Genomic DNA, 22,057 nt, shown 5'->3' with positions numbered 1-22,057 from the left:
TCTACCCTCAACAACAGGATCGCAACCCGAGTAGGAACCTTGCAGCTGGATTTTAAATCATCTGTAGCCTGTGCAGCAGGTGTGTAGGTAGGGTAATATAATCTAAATTACCATAATCGAGTCTGAAAAAAATGATGGCTTGCATCACAGCTGCAGCCCAGTGATGGTAAGGGATAGATATTTCTAAGCTTTCTCAGATTACAGCGACAGGTCGTAGACGCCTTGTTGACTTGATCTCGAAAAGTAAGGTTGAGATTAACAACACCCTGGATTCCGACAGATTCAACAGTAACGAGGGCAGTGCCCAGTTCTGAGGGCCACGAGTCCAGGGACCAGAGATTTGATGGACCTCTGAAAACATGATTTCAGTATTATTTCATTTTAACTTCAAGGAGTTGTACAAATAGAAGGTAACAGCAGGCATGAAAGTGGACAGAGATTATCACTCCAAGAAATTAACCATTTAACCATAGTTTATAACGTGTGAGACTCCAATAGGGGATCCCACGCCACAGGGGAAGTAAACTAACCGAGTAGTCCAAAAGTAAAATAGCTGAGGGTTTTCATAGCTTAGAAACCACTTTGCAACACTGCTCCGTTCTGTTTTCTCTCCCATCTTACAAAGATTTATAAAGCGGCAGGTTGCAAAACCAGCTAGATCCCCCCCTTTTAAAGAAGCATTACAAACTAGATTGGGATGAAAAACACACACCCTAAGGAAGCTTACAGTGGTCAATTAAGCATATAATTACAGACTAGATCCTGTTGTTGTGCTGCCATACCCTATCCTCGAAAAACACAATACACCTAAAAATGCATAAAGCAAACTAAAGTCACAATTTTATCTCAGTTAGTAATTCTCCTCTTGAGAGACTTGGGGGTCAGACATTTCTTCCTGGAAGCTTGTGGAAGCTCTCCACAACTTCAGGTGGTGCTCTGAAGAGAAGCAGAATATTGTGGGTGAACCCTGCCTCTCAGGAAGCACCACAGGCAAAGGGTCTTATGCTCTAGGGCAGAGTTATTCAATCTGTGGGGGGCGCGACACCGTCTCAGGGGGGGGGCGCACTCCACCCTAAAATCTCGCCTTTGTCCTCCACTGTCCCACATCGTTGCAATTCTACTTCACCAGCTGGCAGAGGCGCACCTAGAGTCAAATTTCGGGGGGTGGGTGGGCTGATTCTTCAAGCAAACGGCAGAGTGGAGCTGCAGGGGCCCTAAGAAGGGGTGAAAACCATCAAAGTCTCATTAACAAGCAAAAGGTTTTTAAAAGACCTGTTAAGTACTCGGGTGCGGCTGTGTCTGCGCCCGGGAAGCTGTCTCAGCCCGTGCTGCCACACACGGGGGGCAACCCATTTGAGTCCAATGGGTGTTGCGCGCCTGCCAGCAGGTAAGAGAGCTTTTCTAACATTGCTGGGCCATTTGGTGCTGCCCAGTTTCCGGGGCGGGGGTGAGGCTTGTTCGGTGGTAACGACGAAAGGTTGGAGGGGGACAGAGTTAAATCGATGGGGCACAAAGTGCCCATGCTGTTGCAATTTCACCCGAGCTAACAGGTTAATTCCTACAGCTGAAATGCTTTAGCTGCAATGGGAGGCAAGGAGCCCCCTTTGCTAAAACTGAAAGCGACGATTTCATAGCAGAGGAGACCCCTTGCCTCACACTGCAGATGAAATAAATGTATGTCTGTTACTTGCTTTCAGTTTTAGCAGAGAAGGCTTCCTGCCTCCCACTGCATCTGAAGCATTTCAGCTCTCGGAATTTAACCCCATCCAGGGAGGGTTAGCTCTTCCCAGAAAGGCGACAATGTTGCTTTTTAAATTACACCGGCAGGAGCGCTATGATCACAGGGCTAAAAGGGTTTTAAGTTGCCAAAAGACAAATCCCAGTCAGGTGTTTAAACAGCCTGCAAATTGCTTCTCTTGACACTAAATATGGGTTATAAATAAAGAAGTATGTATTCATTTATGATGTGACTTTTCTGACTTAGTTCCCTTTAATTATCAGTCATATCATTCCGGCAGCCCTAAAACACAATTTAAAGTGCTTTCTATTTATATTTGCTGTTCAGAGTATGCACAGATAAGTGCTGAAAATAGAGCTTTAGATGACTGCTTCTTTTTGTACCACCTGGGACATCAAAATAATGAGCTGGCAACCCTAATCATAAAACTGGAAGTTTGTTGCAAGATCAGCCCAGTATTTATTTCCTCCACCCTCGATCCCTGTTTAATGCCATAATAGCAATAGCAATAGTTTAACATATCTGAAACCCTGCGCTGCCATCAATAGCATGCTGAGTTACTGCAAGTGTCTGGGAATGCACTCTGCATTCAGACAACTTGCTTCTCATTCTCGCCCGTCACTTTCATGCTCACCCTGTACTCCCAGTGATCACAATTCCCTTTACACTGACGTCCATGCACTCACACCATTCACCCTGTACTCACTGATCACTCTACTCTCACAATGCACTTGCTCTGTTTTCCCTGTACCTCAACCTGCAGCCACACAAGCACATTACCCACCCTGCACTCATGTGACACTTCACTCACCTGCTCCCCTCTCTGCTCAATCTGCAATCTCACTTAAACAAGCCCATCACTAACCATGCATTCATTAGTCCCACTCTGCACTAACATGCACACCCAAATTCATATGGTCACCTCACTCACTCTGCCGTCACTCCACTTACCCTACTCCCACACTGTCGCATACCTCACTGTGCACTCACATGAGCACTCCTGCCACCCTGAAAGCACAGAGGGTTAATATGTCTGCTACAAAGAAAGTGTACCATGCAGGCCATGAAGGCCAGGACTGGCGGCAGAAGATTTTCCATAAACGTTGCAACTTTGTGGAACTCCCTTCCGTTATTCCTACGCTCTGAAACGAGTTCCTTACGGTTCCGCAAACTTTTAAAGACCCACCTGTTCCCTGTCTAATGTCTTTCTCTTCTGTTATGGTGCCGCTGTTTTTTTTTTTGGAAGAGCGCGGGGATGCCCAAGGGTAACCAGGCGCGATATAAAACTCAATAATAATAATAAATAATAATAATAATGCAGATCAAAGAACTGAGGGGCATATGTTCAAGGAAGCTGCGGAGTGAGGCCTTAGCAGTCATGGGTTAAGGCCTCTCTCTGCCACTTCAGAAACGGAAGGCTGCACCATATTTATAACAATATGGTGCAGCCTTGCGTTTCCCCTGCACTGGCGCTACACTTAGCAGTGTAGCGCCAACGCAAACACCATTGCACCATAGTGCAAGGGTGTCTGCGTGCAGGGGAGAGATTGTTTATGTACAGGAGGGGACCTTCCTGTACATAAACAATCTAAATGCCATTTGTCAAACTTCCATGTGTGTTGCTCAATGCAGCACACACAGATATCACAAAATGGATGTTTTTTTAAAGATTACAAATAAAAGGCATTTTGCTTTTTCCATGTGTTCTGCACAAGGCAAATTGAGGAGAAATAATGCATTTCTCCTAGTTTCACCAGCTTAAGACCAGGTTTCCCCTGTTCTTAATTTTAACGCTGCCTCCCTTTTATGCTGCCCTTGTAAATAGGGCGCAGCATCAAAATCAGTGCCTGTTGCAGTGGAAGGCCCACCGCAACACCCACTGCCCACCCTTTCACGCTAAGCATAGCATGAAAGGGGCCTTATTTAATTTATTTATTTATTTGTTTGTTTATTTATTTATTTATTTATTTCATTTCTAAAAGTGCACTGTCACCTAGCAGGCATCCTGGCGCTGGCAGGCTCGTACAGAGGGGCCATTTACAAGGCAGCGTTAAGCCAAGTTAAGTGGCTTAACTCTGCCTTGTTATGTTATGTTATGTTAATAACATTTATTAGGCGCAACAGCTGCCCCAGCAAAGGGGCGTCCTGGCGCCAGATCATGTACACAACACAACAGATCCGAGCTGAAAAGAGGAGAATTTCAGATCACAGGGAGAACAAGTGAGTTTTAATGGCCCGTCTAAAAAGAGTCAGACTATTAAGGGCGCGAATGTGCACAGGAAGGGAGTTCCACAGATCAGCCGCCAGAACACGGAAGGAACGACCTCCCATCCTGCTCAGCCTGAACCTAGGCTTACTCACCAAATGGAGTGATTCAGATATGAGGGACCGCGAGGGGACATACGCCGAGATGAGGCCCACCAAGGCGGGGGGAGAGGAAAGCTTCAGAATCTTAAATGTCAGACAGAGAGCCTTGAATTTGATTCTCTGTCTGACCGGAAGCCAATGAAGAGAGGTCAGAACGGTCGAAACCGAGCAGCGTCTTGGGAGGCCAACAATAGCCCGTGCAGCCGCATTCTGCACCCTCTGAAGCCTAGTGGCTTCCGCCTGGTTGACTCCTAGAAGCAAAGCGCTCCCGTAGTCAATCCGGGAAAGGATGGAGGCCTGCACCACCAGTTGCCGAGTGGGAGGGTCGAAGAATTTGAGGACTGGTCTCAGTCCTCGCAGAATACCATAACAGGTAGCTGCTGTCTTCTTCGTGTGGCTGGTAAAAGATAGATTAGACTCCAGCCATACCCCCAGATTTTTCACTTCGGCCGCTGGGAGGGGGATCACCCCTAGTTCGGGAGGCCACCACTGATCTCCCCAGAGGTCCGCCTGCTTCCCTACAATCAGGACCTCGGTCTTCTTGGCATTAAGCTGTAGGCAGTTATTACGCATCCAACTAGCCACAGCTATAAGTCCTGCCCGGAATCTGAGCGCAGTCACCTCAGGGTCCCCACTAAGTGTCACCGCCAGCTGCGTGTCATCGGCATACGATGTCATGGTGAGGCCAAATTGCCTGACGACAGCAGCCAGCGGCTTCACATACAAGTTGAATAAAGTGGGGCTAAGGGCAGAGCCCTGAGGGACTCCCAGTTCCAGGGGATGGAGCAAGGACTGGCCAGGTGGAATGGTTACCTTGAAAGACCGGTCCGAGAGGAAGGAGCGGAACCACTGAAGAGCCTTCCCCACAATACCCACTTCCTCCAATCGCCGCAAGAGGATGTCGTGAGACACCGTGTCGAACGCGGCGCTCAGGTCTAACAATAGGAGCGCCGCAGTCTGCCCCGCGTCCAGCACCAACCGCAAATGCTCGATCATAAAGAGCAAAGCAGTTTCAGTGCTGTGTTGAGCGCGAAAACCATTTTGGCTCTCGTCAAGAATGTTATTACGAGAGAGGTGTGCAGACAAGATGGAATTCACGTGCGCCTCAGTGACCTTGGCGGTCCAAGGTAAGAGGGAGATGGGCCGATAGTTCTCCGGGAGCAAGGGGTCAGAGTTGGTTTTCTTCAAAATAGGGCTGACCACAGCTTGCTTCCAGGATGGTGGAACCATGCCCTCACTGAGGGAGAGATTAATCAAATCCAAAATGGGCTCCCGACAGAGAGGCGGGAGACGGGCGAAGAACTCCGGCTCCAGTGGGTCTAGGGGGGAGCCAGATTTAATTTTAAGGCTCAGAATGTCAAATACCCCGTTGGACATAGCCGGCAGGGTGGACAAGGTTTCGGACACCGAGACCTTCACGTCATTCGGAGTATCTCCGGGAGCAGATGGAATAAAACCACGGTAGATTTTCTGCACCTTCTCTACGAAAAAGGATGCCAGATTTTCACAGTGCGAGTCCGTGCATATTACTTGCGAGGTGGCCCGTTTCCCCATCAAGTCCTTAAGTACCTTAAAGATTAACTTAGAGGGGTTAGGGCTATTGGAAAACTCAGCTGCATAATATGCGGCCCGGGTTTGACATATAGCTCTGTGGTAGATCTTAAGCTGAGCAAAGTACAGTGATTTTAGCGTGGGATCAAAAGATTTTCTCCAAGCCCTCTCAGCTTGCCGGCAGGTTCTCTTGAGCTCGGCAAGAGTCTCATTATACCAAGGGCTCCGAGTTTTAATATGACATTTTGCCCAACGCAAAGGTATAAGAGAGTCGAGGGCAGTAAGGACCCACTTGCAGAACTGTTCATATCCCTGTTCTGCATTCTGCAGTTTGCCTAGTGGTTGCGCCTCCAAAATCCTGACAAACTCCTCTAACTTCAGTTTGCGCCAATTGCGCTTTAAAATCTGTTTGTCAACAGGTTTAAGTTGAGGGTTGTCAAGGGGACATCTCACTTTGACCAGCAAATGGTCCGTCCAGCCCACCAGCATCGGGTCAGCTGATCTAGCCTGAGCTAAGGTGGTGAAAAAGGGGTCGAGTATATGTCCTCCTATATGGGTGGGAGAGGAGACCAGTTGGTTTAGCTGCATCGCTTCCAAGTCCGCCAGCAAGGAGCTGATGGAAGGGGAAGACGTCTGGTCAAGATGAATATTTAAGTCACCCACTATATTAAAGTTGGCACAGGAGGGAGCATGCGAACTAACCACGTCCGCAAGGGCGGCTTTAAAAGCAGTGTCATTCCCGGGTGGGCGATATATAAGCACGCCACTAAGGGTAAATTGATGACTCGCCTTTACCTTGAACAAGGCACTTTCACACCTAGGCAGATCCAGAGCCTTCCACTCAGCCGGGAAGCACGATTTGATCGCCATGGCTATACCACCTCCCCTAGTCGAGCGGTTCAGGACAAACACCGTATAGGTGGATGGAAAGGCCAGGTTTATAATGGCAGTATCAGTGTCCTGTAGCCAAGTTTCGGTCAGGAAGATGATATCAGGAAGGTCCGTATCAATCATGTCCCGTAGTGCCTGGTGGTGCTTGACCAAAGATCTCACATTCAAGCTCCATATGTTAAGTACTTGCCCGGCATGACCCGAAGGTGTACTATGGGCAGTCCTATCAACTGGGCGCACCCCAATCGGTGAGGCCAGAGAAAAGGAACCACAGGCACAGTCAAAAGGTCCCGAAAGAGGGGATAAAGGGACATGATTACACCCCTGAAAGCTGTCTTTTATAGACAGGAGGGTCGCACGATCATACCTGAGCATCACCATGATGATGAGAGAGATGTTAAAAAAGGGGGCCAGGGTCCATAGCCCACAGCCGCTACCTCGACGCGGACGAGCGCAGACGGGCAGGACTCTGGCACGACTCCGGCTAAGCGACGGCGTCCCACTGCGCGTTCCCGCTGCGCGGGAGAGGACGACTTTAAATAGGCGCCTCCCTGACCAACTCGAGCGTCGGGACGCTCCAAAATGGCGCCCGCGCTACAAACACTCACCCCAAACTAAGATGGCGCCCAAGAATCCAGGAATCCAGCCCCAGGGACCCGGACCCGCCAAATAGCGGTGCGTTTTCCTGCAATTTAAATGTGAGTGAGGGGACAGCCCAGTGACAGAGATCGAATTAAAATCAGGGGATAAGGTAAATCAGAAAAACCAAAATACTCGAAAGGTAGAGTTAAAATATCTCAGATCGCTAGCAGCGCGACCTGCGCTAGTGCAGCAATGATCAGGGCGAGGTAGAACACGAGTCCGCCTTAAATAGGCGCCTCCCTGACCAACTCGAGCGTCGGGACGCTCCAAAATGGCGCCCGCGCTACAAACACTCACCCCAAACTAAGATGGCGCCCAAGAATCCAGGAATCCAGCCCCAGGGACCCAGGGACCCCAGGGTAAATACGGTAATGCCCCTATCGCCACCACAATGCTGTAAAAAGTGAGGGTGTGGTTTCTATAGGGGCTTGTACATATGCCCCTGAGTATGATGAAACTATGAGTAGCACTATAAAAAAAATTATATGCTTGCCAGAAAGGTGCTGTAGAGAGATGAGGTGCATTGTTGGTGAGTGGTAATGAGGGAATTCACGGAGAAGGAGGAAACACTCATTGTTTTGAACATTATTTGCCGGATATGGCCCAGGATATGCGGGTGGCGGTCAATTATGTAGTGTACCAGATTCCAGAAATTTCTGTCAGGTGGTGGGGGGGCGCTGACATTTTTAAAAAATCAGCTGGGGGTCTCAACCTTCAAAAGTTTGAAGACCTCTGCTCTAGGGGCTGATAGGGTACTCCTTCGCCGGAAGGTTTTTATTTATGTGACCGTGCCACGGCCTGGGAAACATTTCCTTCTGGGGGTTTTTTAATCCTTTTTCCGTGATCACTGGGCTCTCACTTAGCAATGTGGGTGCCCTACCCTCCTTGTTCCTGCACAGGTAGTGGCACAGGACTACTTGTTGGTGCACTTCTCCCCTCTGTCGACACTGTTCATACCAACACCAGATGGGGAGGACCATTGAGCCCTGCTTTTGGGCACTGGGCGACAATGCATATTGTGTCCATGGTTCCACCTCCTCACAGAGCATAAAGTTCAAGTCTAAAGGATGTTTAGACATGTGATAAGTGGTTAATGGTACCTCTCCTATAAATAAGAAGATCAATTTCAAATACCAAACAATGTCCCCCAGGGAACCCAGCTCCTCAAGTGCTCTCTCGGGGATAAGTGCTGGTGGGTTCTCAATGGCAATGGTGCCCACAGCTTTAGGGCACCTTCTGCAGCACTCTACATGCTGCAAATCTGTGATGTACAGTTTTGATGATATCTCGCACCCTGTTGCGCCAATTTTCATATAGTTTGCTACTTCCTGAGAATGGTGACGTGGTTCAGCCACCAGGGATATGCTTCTGAAGGCTCCTACACTACAGAATTGTTCTTGAGGTTTCCTAACTTAAGCTTGTCTGTAGGAGCCAGGATCGGCCATCCTTCCAGCCCTGGCAGTCTACTGGCCTGGGATCTTCCTGGCTTCAGGACCCTAAGGTCCTCCATGGGAGACCACCAGATCTGCCTGCTTTCCTCAGACAGTCAATCACCTTCTTCCAATTGCAAAGTTTTTTTTTTAAACTTTATTTAGCAGGTTTCAAACATCAAGGAACATATACATGTCAGTCATTTTCCCAAGACAATTGCACATCTTCATTTGGCAGTACAGGTTGACGTTTCACATTGAAAAAAACTACAGCGTCACAGTATCACAATGCAGCAACAAACAGGCATCACCAAGTACATCTCTCCTGATCGACAATATATTGTGTATACAGAGTGCAACGGCAATTTTTGAAGTGTCCGCGCGCATAGGACCGGGGCAAAACACTCAGTGTCATGGCTCCTGTGGCATCAGTACTACCCCCACCACAGAGCGCAGCTTCATCCTATACCAGTGGGTTCCCTACCCTGACTCAGGGGAGCAGGATGTGGCTGGAGTTTCATGGCCAGGAAAGATAGGAAGGGGCCCCAAATATCTTTAGGTCTAGATGATACCGGGAGGGTATCGGCATACATATCACTGTTTGTCGTACAAGATGCCATGCTCTGTAGCCACCCTTTCAAGGTCGGGCCCTTCCACTACCCCAATATATCGCAACTTCTCTTTAAGCTAAAAGCAGGGAGATAGCGACGAATCTCCGGACCTTCGAGGGGAATTGTATCACATAGCCCAACAGCGCAATCTCAGGCAGGGGTGTCAGCGGTATATGTATCATCGTGCTCAGCAGTTAATGAACAGTTACCCAGAAACTGTGGATCCGCGGGCAGGACCAGGCCAGGTGGCAAAATCTGCCTGCGGGGCTTGACAGTGCTGGCATGTGTGGGGTCTGGATGGGTCTATTCTATGTGTCCTAGCAGGCGTGATATAGATCCTCCGCAAATATTTCAAATGTAGCATCCTATGTTTGCTATTCAGTGATACTGTACCCGTAAGACTACAACATGCCGACCACTGCTCATCCGTGATGGCGCCGCCCAGATCAGCCTCCCAGGCCGTACGTACCCTTGTATCATCTACTGGTATCAGAGTGGAGCATTCTTTATACAGTTTGGACACAAGATGTAGTCCCTCAGCATAATCTATCACTAAACTGAGAGGAGCAAACGAGGGAGGCTCCAGTGGGTAGTCAGTAAAGGTTGCTCTGAGTGCAGCACGTATTCTAGCCAAAACGAATCTATCCATAAATGTGGCGTCTGGAAACATGTTTTCGTCAGTCATGTCAAATATGTGGCCCCCTGGGAAGAAGTCACCCATTTTACTTAGGTTAAATTTGGTGCATGTCCGTAGAACTAGCTTTTCCGCTGTTATAGGGAGTAAGCGTGGATTAGGAAGGGGGAGGGATGAGGAATATAAGGTGGTCGTGTGGGTCAGTTTACTCAGCTTCAGCCACGCCCAGCTGGTGGTATATACTGGTCGAATCGCTGAGGGATCTCTATCAATGCCCTTTGGCAGAACGGAGTTGAGAGTGTGTGAAAGAACAAAATCGGATTCTGGATAGAGATAGGGAATTCTGGCGTCTGGATGATACCAGCTATGTGCAAAACTCGCCTGGGCTGCTAAATAGTAAAGGCGCAGGTCGGGAACCCCATAACCGCCCCGGTCGTAAGGGAGAGTGAGTGTTTGCCAGTTCACCCTTGGTGTCTTGGCGCCCCAAACTAGTGTGATTAACAGGGAGCGTAGAGTGTTGAATAGCTTGTTATTGAGAGGAATCGGTATGTTCTGGAACAGGTATAAGAATTTAGGGAGGACTATCATTTTCATTAGGGCAATACGGCCTGCCATGGAAAGTGGGAGTTTGAGCCAGGAATTAATCCGTTTTTCCAGCTGGGATATTGCTACTCCATAGTTACACCGTATTACCTGTTCTGTGTCATGGTGTATGTGGATACCCAGGTATTTCACCGACTCGGTACTCCACTCTAGTGGAAATGCTGGGAGCCAGTGGGGTGTGCCTTCGGTGAGGGGAAAGATAATGGATTTGTGCCAGTTGATTTGTAGGCCTGAAAACCCGCCAAAACGGATAACTTCTCGCAGCAGTGGGTCTAGATTCACTTGAGGATCATATACATATAGGATGGTATTGTCTGCATACAGCGATATCAACAGTGGACCTGTCCTCAACACTGAGCCTCTGTGCAAATGCCGCTCCTGACGATGCCTGACGAGAGGGTCCATGGCTAAAATAAATAGTAAAGGGGACAACGGGCAGCCCTGGCGTGTGCCACGTGAGAGTGTAAAGGGGGCGGATAAGGCACCATTCAAGCGGAGCCGGGCTGTAGGGCGGGTATAGAGGAGAGCAGTGGTATCAATGAACCCCTGGGGCATGCCCATTCGCCGCATTACGGAGAGAAAGAAAGGCCATTCGAGTGAATCGAACGCCTTTTGAGTGTCTAAAAGAACTGCAGCCGCTGGGGTCTCGGGGTCAAGTCTATGCAGAACATTAAATAAAGGTCCTGAGGTTAAACGCTGTAGAGCGGTGAGGAATGAATCCCGATTGGGCCGGGGAAATGATCGACTCCATAAGTAGGGATAGCCAGCACGCTAATGCCTTGGCCAGGATTTGATAATCTAGGTCCAATTGCAAAGTTTCTGAGTGTCCATCAAGTGCCCTAATGGCAATTTCATGGGCATTCACAACATGACCAGTCCACAAAAGCCCAGCAAATCGACCACCCACCCCAGCACACCTGAGAGAGAGACTGGGGCCAGTGCAGCTAACCCTGGATAAACATCACATAACCCCAGAGTACAAGCCAGCGAACTCCCTCCGGGCACGAGTGCTTCAGCTGGAGAGGGTCCTTCCTCCTTCTTTACAGTCATTTTCTCACCCATCTGGCACTGTGTATGGGTTTAAAGAGTGGGACAGAGTTTCTTATAATTGGCGGGTCACCCACAGCCACATGGTGTCAGGATCCAGTCTACTGTCTGTACCCTCCTTTATTGCACCCCGGGAAGGTGGGCAACTCCCTCCAGACTCCTCTCACGTCTCTTCTCTGAACTAATGTCTTTCCACCCAGACCTGATTTCTTCCGTCCCAACCTTCAAAGACCCCCCTGTGTTGACTGGACCTAGAAGTCGCCTTTTTCCCGCCCTTACCCTAATGTGGGAACATTATCCGAACCAATTTATGGCCAGGTCTGCTAACAGCAATGGAGATTCCACCCCATCTCCCTCCTCCACCACGAGAAGCCTATCTTCCCTAGAATATCCCTTTTGTGTAGAGATAGCTTTACTATGCTAGGTGGTACAGCAGAGACATTAACCCTTTCAGCAGGACGGCTAAAAGCAGGAATAACGTTAAGTCTGGCCAAGGGAAATATACTAATAATAATATATTTGAAGGAAACCAGATACATCCAAATGGACCTCATATTTTGGTTCCAGTTGCACACGTTTTGGAACAAGGCAGCAATTCTAACTTCTGTACCATAAACCAATCTGGAGATACTAAAACGCAATTCACTCATTTAGTGAATCGTAAAAAACAAACTTTAAGCAATATTCAAAATGGGAAGTTGCATTCACTTTTGATCTCCTATCAAATTATATTGATTTTAATCTTGGCCCCATCTGCGCCAGTCCTACCTGTTGGCAGATGAGCAGCTGAGTCAGCCAACAGTCTTTCTCGCTAATCCTGATATGTGTGCACACACACGTGCACATGTTAACACACAACCTGCCCAGAATTTCTGAGACCAGTTGTACAACAACTGACCTTATTTTAAAAGGTGCGCCTTGGAGGTTACATCTCAAATCCATTTTTATCAAATAACTAACAATGAGTGAGATTTCATTAGACAAAGCAAAGGTCCAAAGTCCAGATGTGATACCTTCTCTTAACAAAGATTGAAAACGTGTAAAAAGACAGGTTGGAAAATCCATACTTTGTGATATGGGGATTTTAACAAGCATCTTTGTTAGTTACCATGAAGGGAAGTTTATGGGATTTTCGGATTCTGATGAAATAGGCCAAACGCATTTTATGCATGCTGCATATGGAGAGGTGATTATGAATATTCTTATAAGAATAATTTTGTGTACACTAACGAGGCTAATCCTGCACCATTCGGTTATACTTTCACAGGCCGAGGGGCAGGAAGTACGATTGACTATATTCTAACAACCAAATATTTAAACTCCCCTTTAGTGAATTTTAGAACCTATGTATAAAGTTTTAGCGACCATAATGCTCTCTGTACCAACAACATAAATAAGAGCTCCAAAGAGAGAATGGATTATGTGGCTGATATATAGGTGGCAGGAACAAATGGGGTGGCTGTCAGTTGGAAGGGTTAATCGCAAGTTTTTTTTAGCAATGTTGATAGTGGATAACAACAGGGACTTTGAGGTCTGTCTAGAAGAGAAAGTCAGTGATCATGAAATAAAAAGTGCATTTACAGAAATTTCTAGACATAATAAGGAAAGGCTGACAAGAAGCTTGAGGGTGGAAGATCGACGAATACTGGTTGGATTTACAGTAATTGTATTTGGGCACATAGAGCTTTGAGGAAAGTCCTTAATCGGGTTATTAGAGATAAGAGAGTAGTGGCTATATGTAGGGGGACTAATAAGAATGTATTGGATGAGCAGAATAAAACCATTAAGGAGGAGGCTTGGGCAGCGTTAACTGCAAACTGAAAGATAGTGCAGCTATTTGGGAAGTAATCAACAAACCCTATTTCAGTGAGGCAAGTGTTCAACCAATAAAGGTTGTAATTCCTCCTATAGAGTGGGTCTCTCACTTTGGCAACACCTACTCAGATTCAAGTGTGGAAACATTAAACCACATTGACGAATTGGGGCAAAATAACTCCATGCTCATTCCAGATAGTTGTATACCATGAGAATTCTCACTATAGACGCGACTGCTGCAATTGTTAAGAGCCGTAGCAGGAAAGTACCCTGTGGATATTTTTAAGGTCAATGTACATCTATGGGGCCCCCTTCACACCAAATTTCTAAGGTCACTGTGCAGGTCTGGAGGATTGAAATTTGGTCTAAATCCCTGATCATCCCAACATACAAAAAGGAAAAACGCAGGGTTCCCAAATGCTATTGCCCGATCTCCCAACTAAATACCTTGGTTAAGGTAAGTGGGAGAATACATTGAACGAGGCTAGAATCATGGGTTGAGGAACATCCCCTATTCTCTAATATTCAATATTGGGTCCGGAAAGGAAATCAGTAGAGTAGAGCAATGTCTTAACCTCCAGTGTGCATGTCTGGAAATTTACTCGATTGGTCTAAATCCCAGATCATCCCCCTATACAAAAAGGGAAACCATTGGTTTCCTAAATGTTATCCCCTGATCTCCCTATTGGATTACTTGGTTAAGATAATGGAGAGAATCATTTTAGTGAGACTAGAATCATGGTTCAAGGAGCATCATCTATTCTCTTATATTTAATATGGGTTCCAGAAGGAAATTGGGAGGGTAGAGGAATGTTTATACACAAAAAGAGTATCTAAGAGTCAGACAACAAAAAGGAAGGAAAGAAAAAGAAAAAGCAACAGCTCAATTCATCAAAAAGCCCATGGCAAACCTCTAAAAATCAAAAACACACCACGTGATATGTTGGAAATCAAATTGCACGTGTTGACTGGGGAAATCAGACCCAAGGGTAGGTACAAATATTCCCATCAGTTGTCGATCTATACCACCACTTTGTCATCAGGTGGGTTTCTCCTTACCCAGGAGATGATGTACTCACAGTCGCCAGAATTTGAAAGAGACTGCGAGAGCAAAACCACTTTGATGTCTACAAGGTTTAAAGGGTCAGGGTGGGGAGACAACCGAAAAAAGCAGTGCAAGAAAATAGTGATAAACTAAAATTAGATGAGACTGAGTAGAAGTGTGAATTTAATAATTTCTCTCCGCCCTCCAAGATTAAAAACACTTGAAAAACGACAGATTTAACAAAATATCTGTTTTAGCAAGAATTGGTCAACATGTTTCTGCATAGATGGATAGTGCCAATGCATTCGTCAGGACCTAGTTACTGCTACTGCTTTTCAATAAGTGAAAGGAAATATTTGTTATAAAAAGGGAATTACATCACCTGCGTTCCATGTAAAGTACTCCACCACAACCTAAAATATAGAGATGCCATAGAAAAAAAGATGAAAGGAGACAAAGAAATGAATTTAAACTCATGTGTTGCTTATATTTCATTGTAAGAATTTACATATAACCATGTTGCACCACTCACCCAATAGCTGTGGGGATGGCGCCTCACCTCACCTGGCTGCAGCTCAGCTACTGAGGAGCACCGCTCTATATCGGAAAAGAAAACTCACAGTAAACACTCCACTATGAATACGTCCAGAAGAAAAGGCCTCTTAATCAAAGAAACACTCATGCAGGGGTATTCCCAAACGAATTCATGAGACCACTGGATATCGTAGGCAGGGTGCGGTTGTTCATCAAATTTAAACCAACCTGCATCACTGTGCTCACGATATAATAACTGGTCTTCCGTGTTATTAACAAGAATTTTTTTAATGAAACACTCCTCCTATCACAAGACTGTATTGGAAAGAGACTATTTGCAAAAGTCGCGTAGATTTAATATTATTTCAGGCACAATCATTACAGATACCGTGAGGCGTGCTGGTATTCGATCGTATATCGACCAGTATCTGTTAGGACCTTATGGCGGTCCGATACAAACAGACCCTCGCTGTTGATGATCAAGCACAAGCGGTAAAACGGCAGAATGTTACATTGTCCCTACTGTTGTCTCATAAATCTTGAGCCGCGCTTCGTCAAAACCACGCTGAGAAAGTGCAGCCTTTCTTCGCGTATGAGCACTGCGCAATGCCCCTTACCTCTCCGTCGGTGTCTCCCAGCGTTCCTCTGTGCTTACTGGGGAGGCACCGAACGGATCGTGCAGAAGGTATTTGTTGAACGCACCCTTCCGCACATGTGACCGGGAAGGGGTTATGGGAGCTGTAGTCCTCATATTGGTTGGACGGTTACGAAAGCCTTCAGATTCAAAAGCATGTGGGCACAGCTCTATACGCTAGAAAGTGTATATAGTTGTATATATTTGTGATGACTTATAGCAGGAATGGTAGTGATTTATTCTGATTTGTTGACTGAACAGTGGATGTTAGTGTTGACATTATTTGGCACAGCAAGATGTTCTATTGGAGTGCCAAACTCTCATTACTCTCCTCTCTAACCAATAAAAGCGTTTAGGCACAGCTCTGTGCACTGGGGGATGTATATTTTTGTGATGTCTTGTAACAAGAATAATAGTGACTTATTCTGATCTATTAACGAAACAGTGGGTATTAGTGTTGACATTATTTGGCACAGCTGGATGTTCTGTTTAAGTGTCAAACTCTATAATATCACTCATTGCTCTACTCTATAGCGACATCCAGGGTATTGGTTCGTTCAAACCCTCTTTGTCACTGTTGAGTTTGTAAACCCATTTCTGTTCCTTTTTGAATAGAAACTTGCTCACATCTGAACAGTGGTCCGGAATCGTAGGTTGTTCCAAAACAGTCCAAGTGAAATCATTTGGACCATGACCTGATTCCAAAAAATGCGCAGTCAAACGAGTCGCCTGTTTGCGGCATCGCACTGTACTTTTATGCTCACAGATGCGCGTTTTTATTTTCTTGTCGTCATCCCTACGTATCTCTTGGGGCATGTAATGAGGTAGATGGTATTCTCACTATTACAGTTCGTAAATTTACGCTGTTGCCATGGTCTACTGGTCCCAATGTCTATGGTTGTTGATTTGCTAGTCTGAGGACAGACAGAGCAGTTCCCACAGGGGTGATGGCCTACCACCGGAGGGAGATCCCATAACGTTCCCACTTGTCTGGTTATTTTATTTTTGGGTCGCGTATGTACGAGCTGGTCTTTTATGTTCTGCCCTCTTTTGAAGGCAAACAGGGGCATAGGCAAATCATCGCCACCGGTGTTTAAAATGGACCAATGTTTCTTCACAATCTTTTGGACCTGGTTTGATTGACGAATGTTAACCTTTCTGTCTTTTCTTTAGGTACTGCCGCCTCAAGTAGGGCGTCACGGTTGTTGTTAGATGCCCTCTTTTTGGCCTGGCGTATTATCTTTTTAGGATACTTCCTCTCTTGCAGTTGTTCAGTCAGCTTAGCAGAGTGCTTCTCAAATGCCTCTTTCGTAGAGCAGTTTCTTTTGACCCTTAGAAATTGGCCAAAAGGCAAGTTGTTTCTAAGTGCTCTCGGGTGACAGCTTTCATAGCTCTTGAGCGCATTTCTGGCCATGGGCTTCCTATATAATTCCGAACTTAGACCATCTGCAGTAGCAATGATGGTCAGATCTAGGAAAGGTAGTTGGGTTTTGCTGAATTCCACTGTGAATTTCAAAAAGATATTACGCGAGTTCAGCCACTGATGGAACTCCATGAGGTCCAATTCAGAACCCCGCCAGACCACAAAGATGTCATCTATGTATCGCTTACAAATTCGGAGTGATACATAGTGTGGGTTGCTGTGGGTGAGAACTTCAGTCTGTTCGAACACATGAACAGGGTAGAGGAATGCCTGAACCTCCAGTTGCTTATTGGTGAATATATGTTAGCGATGAAGCGGTGTCTCTATGTTGCCTTTATGAAACTATCAGGCACCAGTGATTATGTTAAACACACATAAAATTGTGGGGCTTGATGGAGGTAGGGGAATTGAGATGCCCATTGTAAATCTTCTTAGAGAAAGGTGTAGAGGGTCTACTGCAAAGGTCAGGTAAGGCATCAATGGGGAATGTTCCGCAAAGTTCAGCATTGCGAGGGGAGATGAGGCAGCATTGTGTCCTTGCACCCTTCCTTTTCACCAGTGGCGGCCGCCTCCTACCTAAAATGGAAGGGCTGCCGCGGGTGGAGAGGGTGGTGAGTTGGGGAAATAAAATATAAAAATTTATTTTTAATGAGCTGCTGCCCCGCTCTGCTCCCGCTGAAGCCTGCATCGCTGTTCCTCTCGGCGGCCCACGGTCGGAAGAGGATGGGCCCTCAGGGTTCAGGCTCTGCACCCAATCCAGGCGCTGCTCTCACATGAGAGCAGCGGCAGGATTGGTCTGAGCAGCCTCGCTTGCCGCTCAGACATGCATTGGAGTATGTGCTGTTTCTCCAGACCAGCTGTATAACACAGCCAGGTTTGAGAAACATAAGTGGACATGTGTGTTTGGCTAGCCTCTGACGGCCAGCCAAACACACATGTGCACTTATGAGTGCACTTTACTCCTGCCTGACATGCTTGGCCCACCCTATACTTTTGTATGGGCTCAGACAGCATAAATAAAATGATAGCATTGCGTTATTATCATTTTATTTATTGTCTGCTGGCACGGGTTGTGTGACAACGCTCCTATGCCATTACGGATAAGCCGCCCCTACTTTTTACCCTATATATTAACAACTCGCAAAAGGTGATGTTTTTAGAGGTCCTGGGACATGCCCCAGATTGGTCAGTGTCCAGCTGTACTGTGACGATAAGGTACTAATGGCCCATTCTCCAAATGGTCTGCAATCATTATTAAATGGCTTTGTGGATTTCTAGCCTGATTTGGACCTTAAGGTCAATCTGGGTAAATCCTTTACCATGATGTACCGGCCATGTCTCTTAACTGCCATCACTTTAGAGTGGGCGATATACAACTGGCATAGAATAATTCATCCTCATCCCTGGTGGTCCTATTTGATGCACAAGACTCATGGAGAAAGTTACTGATTGCAAGAAACATCTATCAGACAAATCTGTAGTATGACGCTTTAGTTTTTCTTCAAAAATGGGCATGAAATCACTGAAAGAAATGGGCATTATGAACTGGTCTAAATGTAATTTGATGGCCATTATGGGGTGGGTGTCTGGGGTCACGACTCTCCAGACATGTGAAAATGCCCGTTCGAGGAGTTGCTGGCACTTCCACCAACTTGCTTTATTTACCCTTGTATGCCACAAGGAATTAAGCATGGGTTTTCTTGAAGATCTCATTGGGCTCCACACTCTTCTAATATGGAACACATTATTGGTGCAGGAAGAATCTCTCTTTAACAGATTGATTGTAAGAGGCTGTTTGGCATTGGTTCGTGCATTACACATCACGTGGCTAAAATACATCAAGTCTCACTCAATGTGCCAGGTTAAATAGACCTGAATATTTATTGACCCAAAATCTCTCACTGCGATTAGCAAACATTAGTTTAATATCCTTTTTTAACAGATGTTCAAAGAAGGCAAATATAACATAGAATGCAGTAAGGAGGGTGTCTCTTTTCATTCTGTTTTGTTAATAAGGGATGGTTAACAGCCTTACCTAGAATTTGTAACTAAAAGTCAACACAGTTTTGTTTATTGACGTTCCCGAGGCGGAATGAGTGGTCTAGGACACTGGTTTCCTGTCCCTGTGATGCACTTTCAAAGCAAAACACTGTGCACTGTCTATTCTTCTGTACATGTTATAAGAGGGTTGGGCGGAGTACTATTAAGTCTTTATTACAGAAGTACAAGCTGAGGTAATGCAGACCAGCTATGATGCTCCATCGGCAATTATGTCCACTTGAGATCTGTGATGTAGTCTCAACTTTTATCTGATACAGATACGAAAATGTTTGGGAGATTAGATATGATATTCTTTTTTTTATTTTGACTATGGTTTTTATATAATGGTGTTTTTAATTTTTATGTTTGGGTCTTTGATTAGTGATTTAATAATTAGCTGATTTGAATTAACGTACTGTCACCTCGTGTGTTAAGCATCACTCTAAAAATCTAAATGTGTCATAGTAGACTCCAACCCCGCATAATCTGATGTAGTTGTTGATTTTATGTTTTTTGTACTTTTATTGTATTAAATAAAAACGAAATAAAGTTGTATTGACTGATTTCTGTGTTTCCTTTGTGGTGCAGCTGTTTTCTGACCTCGTAAGACATTTTCAACATACCAAGGACGTTATTACACATAGGGCACACTTTCCTGTTTGCGCCACAGCACACCGTTCAAAAGGTAGAATCGGATAGTGCGCCCTACTACAACAAATGTGCACCCCCAGGGCAGTTGTGAATGCGTACTGCCCTGGGGGTAGCACATTCAATGAAATATGAAGCAGCTGTTTCCAAGCTTTGTGCAGGTGGCAACCTGCCTGCACTTTGAAGAGGGGTAAGAGACCCCCGTGCAGGCAGGTGCAGTGAGTGACTGCATCTACTTGCCGGAGATCTCTGGGGGGGGTCCTGGGACCCCCATTCTACCCTCCAGAGGGCTGACCCCAGGGGGCACCTTCACATTTGTGCCACCTTTTTGTGGCACACTGTCAGTGCGCCTCCTAATGGCTTAATTGCCTCTGAGCCTCTGTCCATAATATGGCACGGCAAAGTGGCAAAATGATTCCTTTATCTGCATATAGTCAAGCTGCCAAGCAAATAATGGAACATTCTCTAAAGATAGCGCTGGTGATACATCAGCACTATCAGTATTACAAAAGGGGCTGCACAAATGTCTGCTACCCTTTCTGTATTACCCGTGAGGGTTTCAAGGCGCTGGGGGCAAGGGGGAGAGGTGCTGATCCATCTGAGAGCTGGAGTTCATTCGAAGAGCCAGGTCTTGAGTTCCTTCAGGAATTGGGTCAGCGACAGGGGTTGTCTGAGGTGGAGAGGAAGGGTGTTCGAGGTCTTGGTGGCGAGATAAGAGAAGGATCTTCCTCTGGTTCTAGTCTTGTGGATCCGAGGGACAGTGGCTAGGGCCAGCTGGGCAGAGTGGAGACATCTGGCGGGTACATGGAATGAGAGGTGATGTTTGAGGTATGCTGGTCCTGCATCGTGGAGGGTTTTGTAGGCATGCATGAGGAGCTTGAAAGTAATAATTTTGTTGACTGGGAGCCAGCAGAGTTCTCGGGGATGTCAAGCACCAGCCTGGCTGCTGCATTTTGGATGATCTGTAGTTTCCTGAGGAGTGTACGTTGCCGTAGTTGAGTCTGAGTGCGTGGGTGACCGTTTTTCTGGATTCGGTGGGGGTCTATCTGAATGTCTTTCGAAGCAGGCGGAGCGTGCGGAAGAATGATGAGGAGACGGCATTGAACTGATGGTTCATGGTGAGCAAGGAATCCAGTATGATGCCAAGGTTTCGTGCATGGTCCATAGGGTGGGCAGGGTTTCCAGCGCAGAGGGCCACCAGGAGTCATCCCAAGCTGAGGGGGTGGGTCTTAGGATCAGGACTTCGGTCTTGTCCGAGTTGAGTTTGAGGAGACTGTCTTTCATTCAGGTGGCGACAGCCTTCATCCTGCTGCTGAAGTTGTTTCTGGCAGTTGTGGGTTCATTAGTGAGAGGGAGGATCAGTTGGGTGTCGTTGTAGGAGATAATGTTGAGTACATAGTCCTTGGCGATGGCTGCGAGAGAGGCCATGTATACGTTGAAGAGGGTAGGGCTCAGGGAGGAGACCTGGGGTACTCTGCAGCTGATCTCCATGGTTTCAGAGAGGAACGGAGGTAGTCTGACTCGCAGTGTTCGACAGTGAGGAAGGAGTGGATGCCGGTGTCTTGGAGTTTCATGATTAGGGTACGGTGGGATATGGTGAAGAAAGATTTTGTTCCAACCTGGGAAACATCCTTTACCCCGCAGTTTCAACAACGACCAGCCTTTATTTATTTATTTATTTAAAATATTTATATAGCGCAGCTATCACCTTACAGGCATCCTGGCACTAAGACTTCGCGGGGAGGAAGCACGAGAGAGAAGCAGAGCGAAAAGTGGCCGTCAAGTTAATCCTTCGGAAACAGCCAGGTTTTGACACGTTTCCTAAAAAGAAGAAGTTCTTCCGTTTGGCGGATGTCCAAGGGCAGACTATTCCAGAGTTTGGCGGCAGCAACTCCGAAGGATCTGCCCCCGGCCCTAGCTTTCTTAAATCTAGGCACTCTCACAAGACAAGCCGTAGCAGAACGAAGTGCTCTGGTAGGGGTATACCAGGCAAACTTGGCTTGCAAAGAGCTGGGCCCAAATCCATGCAAGGCTTTGAAAACGAGGCAAAGGGATTTAAAGGACACTCGCTGCCTTAACGGGAGCCAGTGGAGTTCAGCCATCGCCGCTGTGGCTGAAGACCTTCTAGGCCAACCAAGGGCCAGTTTAGCGGCAGTGGACTGAACTCTTTGAAGTCTGTCTAACAGCAGGCCTGGAGACTCAAGTAACAGCGCGTTACAATAGTCAAGGCGACTTAAGATAGTGCACCTGACTATTAAAGCCCGGGCCTGTAAGGGAAGTAGTGGTAAGATCTTACGTAGGGACCGGATGAGGGCAGAACAAGTGGACACAGTTTTCGCAACCTGGGCTTCCATGCTCAATTTGTTATCCATCATAACACCTAGATTGCGAACAGTGGTAACCG

This window comes from Lissotriton helveticus, chromosome 7, assembly GCF_964261635.1.
Source record: "Lissotriton helveticus chromosome 7, aLisHel1.1, whole genome shotgun sequence".
Classification (NCBI taxonomy): domain Eukaryota; kingdom Metazoa; phylum Chordata; class Amphibia; order Caudata; family Salamandridae; genus Lissotriton; species Lissotriton helveticus.
This window is presented reverse-complemented; position numbering follows the sequence as displayed.